This window comes from Mus caroli, chromosome 8 (assembly GCF_900094665.2).
Source record: "Mus caroli chromosome 8, CAROLI_EIJ_v1.1, whole genome shotgun sequence".
Lineage (NCBI taxonomy): Eukaryota > Metazoa > Chordata > Mammalia > Rodentia > Muridae > Mus > Mus caroli.
In genome coordinates this window covers 104,405,153-104,413,464 of record NC_034577.1, presented here as the reverse complement: position 1 = coordinate 104,413,464, position 8,312 = coordinate 104,405,153, and positions in this window count along the sequence as shown.

Below are 8,312 nucleotides of genomic sequence, written 5' to 3'. Positions count from 1 at the left end.
ATAGCTGAGTAGTACTCCATTGTGTAAATGTACCACATTTTCTGTATCTATTCCTCTGTTGAGGGGCATCTGGGTTCTTTCCAGCTTCTAGCTATTATAAATAAGGCTGCTATGAACATAAGTAGTGCTTAGAGCATGAACAACATATACTTAATATGGCTCCCTTTTATACATTTTTTTTTGAGAGAGAACATATATCCATGCCAAATACAATGACCAAAAATTGAACTAAAATGACCTTCACTTTTAAAAAAAAAAAAAAAAGCAGCCTAAGAACATGCCGTATCACTATAAATCAGCCAGGATTTCACTGAAGGGTAAACATTTTAATATACATCTTTAACAAATATGCAATGCTATCATGTTTACCAGTATCACATGAAAAATTTATTTGATGGAAAACTGTGGTCACTAAACAAGTCATAGGTTTGAGGGGTGGATAGTCATTTCTTACTCCAATTGTTGCTTTAAGTTGGGCACTTCTGCATACAGATGCTGGAATTCTGGAGCTCAGTAATCTGAAGATTATTATCCTTTACATTCCTCTACATCACTGGGCTTTGCTTCTGTATTCTTGCCTTCAGGTTTTTTCTGGCTTTTCTCCATGGTATCTCTAGGAGAGTCTGGACCCAGTTATCTGTGGCAACCTCAGGAGCATTCTGTTTGACTCTGTTTCGTCACATGTCTACTGAGTAAACTATTAAATGTTGACTGGATGATGAGTGTCCTAATTAGCTTTCATCATCAGCTTGATACAACCCAGAGTCATCTCAGAACTATCCAAGGGATTACCCAGCTAATGTTGGTCTATGGAATGTCTTTGAAGGGAATGGTCTTGATCTGTTGTTAATTGATTCAGGAGATCTAGCCCATTGTGGGTGGCACCATGCCTAAGCAGGTACACTTGCCTATATTAGAAAGCTCCCTAAATATGATCCTAAAAGTAAGACAACATGCAGAATACCTCTGTGATTTTTGTTCAAGAGTCTGCTTGATTTGCTTCAGTGATAATCTTTCACCTGGAAGTGTCAACCAAACAAATCCTTTCCAAGTTTAAGTCGTTCAGAGTGTGTTATCATAGTTACAGAAAGGAAATCAGAACAGTGAAAAAACACAATGCCTCCAGTTTGGATCAGAGCAAGGATGCTCTTGGAAGAAGTCAGGAAAGGATTGTGGCAGATTATTCTGAACGAGTGCAGTGGTACCTCTTCCTGAGAATTCCATTGGCCACTTAGCAGCAGGGGCTCAGTTGTCCCCATAGCAGTCCAGCTCATCTGTCAAATCTTTACCTTCTTTCTTGTGACTCCCTGTTTGGGAGTTCATAAACATGTAAAGCAGGTTTTCCTCATCATCATGGACAACCCCCACCACGGATTATTTTAAATAATCCTTCCTGAGAGTTAACAAAAACTTGATAGTCAAAAGACCAGGAATGGTTGCCCAGATACATTTCTTTTCATTCTTCTCCATAGCTCTGTAGTTCCCCTGTATTGATGAATGAGTCTATCAAATTGTCAAGGCTGAAATGTTTACCTGCTTGACTTACTTCATGGAATGTAGAAGCTCCACACACAGTTATAGCCAGAGCATGAGTAAGAGCATTTCCATAAATGTAGAACAAAAGCTCACAGGATGTAATAGCTGGTAGAAGAGGATGTGAACCACTGGGTTCTGGATAAGACATGGCTCCAGCACACATCTTCTCACTGCAACTATGGTTCCTGCACAGGAGCAAGCCAGCCAAAATTTCAATAATCTCATCATTGGTTGAGGAGCTATTGACAGAGGATAGTTGCTGAGGGAGGGAGGAAAGGAGGGCAGGCAGGCAAGCCACTCTTCTATGGGGTCATGGCTGTCTGCAGGATCTTGTGAATGACCCCACACCTATGCACATATGGGCAACACTAATTCAACTCAGGGTTTTATCAACAACAACAACAACAACAACAACAACTAAGGTATAAAGTTGGGAGGGAGAAAAGGTGGGGCTTCTAGGGGTAGTTGGAGGAAAATGATGATGATGGATATATTGTATAAAATACATTGTACAAATGTATAAACTTTTCCAAAATATAAAATATTATTTCAAAAAGAAAAGGTAAACAAAGAAGAGAAAAGAAACAAAGGGAACAGAAGGGGACTAGGTAGTAAGAGAAAGAAAAAGATAGGTAAGAATGATAGCTTTGACAGCACTAGATACAACTCAGAATATGTTTCCTTTTTATATCTATTGGCAATAAGACTTTAGTCAATATATGTGAACCTTATGAATCTTTAGCTTCACATTAGTGAATTTGAGTGTAACTCAGCCTATAACTATCTCATGAGCAAGAAGTATACACTAGGCATGTGATAGAGATGGAACATAACAAGGTGTGTTCAGAGAGCATACATGAAGACCTGGGTAAACAAGCAAGTAACACCATTTCAGCAGTGACAAGTGTAAGAGGAAAAGGGGTGGAGTGATGTGAGGGGGAGGGGTACTGGAGGGGCTGCATGCAGAGCACCATTGAGTTGGAACAGGAATGAGGTGGTGAGGAGTGTTCTTTATTAGGACATAAATCTGAGCTGAGATTTCTATGAGAAAACAAGAATTTCTAGGAAGATGATAATCTGGGCAGAGAGAAACAAAAGCATTAAACCACTAAGGTAGGAGGAAGCTGGACTTACATAGGGAATAAGAAAGTTGTTGTGCCCTGGACATTATGAAGAGAGGGCAGAGGGAGAACCAATTTAGAAAATCTGGAAGGGGCTACTCTGATCTAGGGAAGTCATTGGCTTCATTTAGACATAAGATGGTATGAGGCCATTTATGTTTCTAAGACTATTATGTTTTTGGTGGGGACTTAGGAGGTCCCTCGGTGGTCTTCTAGAACATCAGAGTTCAGTTTTCAGCACCCAACTAGGGTGACTTATAGCCACCTATAACTCCTACTCTAGAGGACCTGTTGCCTTCCTCTGGTCTCGGGGATACATACACACATTTACATTTTGTACACATTAATTTAAAAAAATTCAAATCCATCTTACAAAAATTTAAAGGTAACCTCTTTCTTCCTTCCTTCCTTCCTTCCTTCCTTCCTTCCTTCCTTCCTTCCTTCCTTCCTTCCTTCCTTCCTTCTTCTCTTCCTCTCTCCTCTCTCCTTCTTTCTTTCTTTCTTTCTTTCTTTCTTTCTTTCTTTCTTTCTTTCTTTCTTTCTTTCTTTCCTTCTTCCTTCCTTGATATGAGTTCTCATTATATTGCCCTCAAAATTACAACCCTCCTGTCTTACCATGCCAAGTGCTGAGATGCTAAGCTTATAAAACCATGCCTGGTTTAAAATATCTTTTTTGAGGCAGCTTGTCTGGGGAGACAAAATGGAAATATTGAGTCTAAGTGGACAGACTACACTAATGAAATAAAATGTGTTGGGGCCATGGAAGTGGTCCTCTAGGATGGGAGAAGTCCAGAATGAAGTCCTTGGGCTGCTTTCTGGGTTTTGCATTTGTACAGTGTAGCTGTGATGCTCCTGTGAAATGAAGAGAGTGAGTTAGACCCGAACCACTTGGAACTTGTCCATCTACATACAAAGCTCTGTGATTCTGTGACTGATTTTTTTTCTTAGTTTCAGGCTCTGAAGGTAGGATCTCTGTGCTGATGGATCCTTCAGAAACATGAGAGGCGACAAGTATTCAAAGATCCAATGTCATTCAAAATCCAAATTCTAAGAGTAGTATATGAGTTTTTTGACAAATCCACTTGTGTGTGTGTGTGTGTGCGTGTGTGTGTGTGTGTGTGTGTTTGTGTGTGTGAGTGTTGCCAGGTTGGGGGTCCTTTAAATAAAACCCTTTAGAATTTTTTGTGTCCCAAATTTGCAGGCAGAAATGAGCTTGGCAGTTGCTATAGAAATGAGGAAATTATAAGGCACGGCAAACTGCTCAATGACTAGATTTATCTTTGAAATGCATTTTCACTACATTCTTTCTTCCTTGTTAATAATAACGTAGAACATTTGGGTAGCAGATACGTTGACAGAAGGCTTTGCCCCCTCTGGCTGTAACGATCATAATATAGTGAGTAGTTCTTCCAATTGTGTGACCCCAGACCGTGATAAGTAGAATTGTGCTTTTCATTGCAGGAGAATGTAAGTGCTTCAAAATGCCTTGACAGTGTTTGAAACCATGGCAGTTGCATAAAGCCAATGGAGACAGCTAGTGACAATAGAAGATATATTGAAAGGTCTTTAAAAACTTAAATAGGGCCTGGGGTATAGCTCAGTGGTAGAGCACTTAACCTGCATGTGTGAAGCCCTGTGTTCAATACCCAGTACCAGCAGAAAAAAAAGTAAATAGAAGTTTGTGATCAAAGGTTGTCATAGTTGTGCAGTATCATCTGTAGATAAGTCCTTCTGACCAGAAAATTAAGGTACGGGGAGGAATTTTTCTGAGAGTTTGTACTCAGTAAACTGTTAAAATCATCAATTATGTGTATCCTGTATATCTCTTTTTTTTTCAACATCCCTATGTGTGGTTCTAAAAGGGGTTCATGAACATGCACATTTGGAGGTGATGATCAAAGAAAAGAACGTTCCTTAGCATTTCATTTCTTCCCTCTCCCTCTCCCTCTCCCTCTCCCCCTTCCCTCCCCTTTCATTCCTTCTCCTTCTTCTTCTCTCTATCTCTCCATCCCTCCCTCTTTCTCTACTCCCTCCATCCCTCCTCCTCCTCCTCTTTCCTCTCTTCTCCACCCTTCTCTCTGCCTCCTCTGAGTCAGAACACGGTCAAGGTGTCCAGGGACTGCAATCAGTACCTTGTTAGTGGGATAGCTTGTCCAAAATGATTACAAAAGTAACATCAGATGACTCACTGACCATAGCAGGACAGATCTGAGATCAGTAATACCCTATGATGTCCCCTGTTACTTGTCAATCTATGTTAATGTAAAGAGCTTGATGCTATATCCCACTGACCCACTCCTATACCCTTACTGACTGATCAAGGAGCATTCATTTTTGTGCTTCTTTTTTTTTTGGTATTTGAAATTGACTTTTTCTTAAATCTTATACCCATTGTGTTTGTTTGCTAAGTTGAGTATCCTGTAGTTAAGGCTAGCTTCACATCTGCTATTTATTGAAGATACCTTTGACCTCTAAACCTTCTGCCTCCATGTGCTGAGTATTGGGATTAGAGGTTCCATATATGCTAGGTAAGCACTCTATTAACTAAACTACATGTCCAGTCCCTCTTTTGTCCTGTTTCATATGGTTTCAGAACAACTAACTATTATTTTAAAACATTAACCATTTGTCTAATATAAATCATAAGTATCTTTCTGGTTTTTACATGTATATAACTTCTCACACAGATCATATCAGTTTATACAAAACCAGAGCACTCAACTGTTCTTTTATGGTTCCAGTTTAAGATCACATTTAGTGATTCTACTACCAATCCAAAATTTGGGAGACTCATTAATTGTAGGCTAAAATGTCTTTTCCTTTTGTTAACAGATCATCATCATATTATTATTGCCATTCCATGAATGACCCTGAAGCAAAGGAAGATACATAAATTTAAGCTTATATTTTTAAAAACTATTAAATATTATTTATTTTGTGGAATTATGCATGTGCATGAATGAGCTTACCTATGTGCATGCATGTGTGTGTCTCTCTCTCTCTCTCTCTCTCTCTCTCTCTGTGTGTGTGTGTGTGTGTGTGTGTGTGTAGGCATTCATGTGTTTGGCATGCTGGGCAAATTGAGGGAGTTGGTTCTTTCCCTCCACCCTGTGGGTTACTGGAATTGATTAGAGCATCAGGCTTGATAACAAGTGCCTTTGCTTTCTGAGGCATCTCAAGTAACCAAAGTTTATTCATCTTTTATTCTTCTCTCAGATATTACATCCTATCTGCAGTTACCCCTCCCTCCTCTTCTCCCAGTTCATGCCCCATCTCCCTTCTCCCCCAGATTCACTTTTCCTCTATTTTCCTTCAGAAAATAGCAGGTCTCCCATGGATATCAACCAAACAGCATAACAAGTTACAATAAGTCTAGGCACAGACCCTCACTAACCACATACCATACAATTCTCTGCAGGGATATATGTATCTGCAATGAAATGCTTGTCTATCATTAGTCAACAGCAGAATATATAGTGGTGTTTGCATCTGCCTTCTGAATTGTCCCTTTTCGGTGAGGTGGTTACATGCTCCTATGTTCACAAAATGAAACTAGGATGTTCTCCTGATATTCTCTGGCCCAGAGAAAATGCCTAGTGAGTTGCTTAATGATCCAAAGTATGATGAGAATCAAAAGAAACTAGTCATGTGCTCACTGGATGCAGCAACACATTCTCTGCTTAGGACATGTGCTGAAGAGATAAATTACACACTAAAGCCATTTCTCTTGTTCTACTCCATAGACAGACAGGGCAGTTTATAAGATCCTTTAAGAAGCATATTTTGCTCTCCCACTGTGTGGAGCATTCTCTTAGAGGCAAAGGGGATGGGGGTGGAATGAGGGATTTGTGGAGAGAAGACTGACCAGGAAGTGGGATAATATTTGAAATGTAAATAAGTAAAATAATCAAAGAAAGGCATATTGTGACCAAGAACAAAAGCATTCTCACATACCTTCCTTATAAGTCACACAAAATAGAATAGTGTCTATTAATAAAACTGCTATTAATGAAACACAATGAAAATATCAGGAGTTAGAAAAAAACACTGAATCCCTGTCCTCCAAAACTACTATAGATTACAAGTGTTCAACTTCTACAGGTAAACTTAGTGAGATCAAATGCTCTCAGAAATACCCATGCAAATGAATCCAGGCTTCTGTGCAGCTTACAAAATATACATTAATTTATCTATCTATTCACTTTACATCCTTATTGCAGCCCCCCCCACCACCACTTCTGCCCAGGCCCTCCCTCACATAACCTCTCCCCTCATCCTTCTCCTCTGAGAAGAGGAGGTTCCCACTAGATACCAACCCACAATGACATATCAAGTCCACTGCAGTTAGGGGAATAAGATCCATAGGCAGGCAACAGACTCATGGATATTCCCCATTCCAGTTGTTGGAAGACTCACGTAAAGATCAAGCTTCCCTTCGGCTAAATATGTGCAGGGGTAAGGGGGCTCAGTCCATGTCTCTTCCTTTCAGAAAAATGTTCTTTCCTTTAAAAAGTTTGGGAACCTTATATCTAAACTCTTTTACTTGACAATGGTAATTTGGGGCTAATGAGGTAGATAAATCCGTAAACAGTACACAAAACTTGGAGGTCAGAAAGCACTAAAAACCAACCAACCAACCAAACAAACAAACAAAATAACTTTTGCTAGGGACAGTAGTGCATGCCCACTACTTCCCAGCATTTAGAAGGTGGAGAGAAGAGGATTGTGAGTTTGAATTCTCTCTGGCTACATTGTTCTAAGTCAACCTCCATTATAAATTAATAATTTGTTTAGAAATTTAGAAAAAATAGAACGTATGCAATCTATCTATCTATCTATCTATCTATCTATCTATCTATCTATCTATCTAATCAAGGCAAGAACCAAGTAACAAAACGAACAGGCTTTCCATTTGGTAAAAGTGAAAACTGAGATGAGAATTATTAATATCTACAACAAGAATGACTACGTTTAGGTGGCAATATGCAGTATGTTGACTTCCTAAAAATGCCTTTGGGGCAAAAACTCTGAACAAGTATATTAAACATTTCACCAGAATTATATCTTTATTTGTGGTTTGCTTCTCTAGGGGCCAGAAAGATTCTGGATCCATTGGTGTATGGTATAGTGCTGGTATGGATGCTCTAATCCTTTAGCACAAAGTTGGTGAGGTTTCCTAGTGTCCAAATAAAGACAGTGGCTCATGGGTTCTGTCATATGAGACCTCGGGAAAAAATGTTTTTGTGGAGTCTCTGGTCTCAGCTGCTTTCTGTACTTTTCTTTCTGCATGGCATCAAGCTATATATATTTGATATCTGTAGGTTCTGCTGGAGCTGGAGATTAAGGAGTAAGGAATCCTCTGCAGATCAGTGGGTTCTGGAAAACCAAATAGAAAATACTATCTTTGTTGGGATCCAACAGCAAGTAGGTGATTTTTTTTTCTGGTTTCATCCAGGTTATAGTCCATGATAGCAAGGATATCAGGCAGGAACTTGAAACAGGTCACTTTATATCCATAGTCAAGAGCAGGAAGAAAAAGATCTTCTTATGGTACTGGTTTCTAAAGCTTTACTACAGAGCAATTGTGATAAAAACTGCATGGTACTGGTATAGTGACAGACAAATAGACCAATGGAATAGAATTGAAGACCCAGA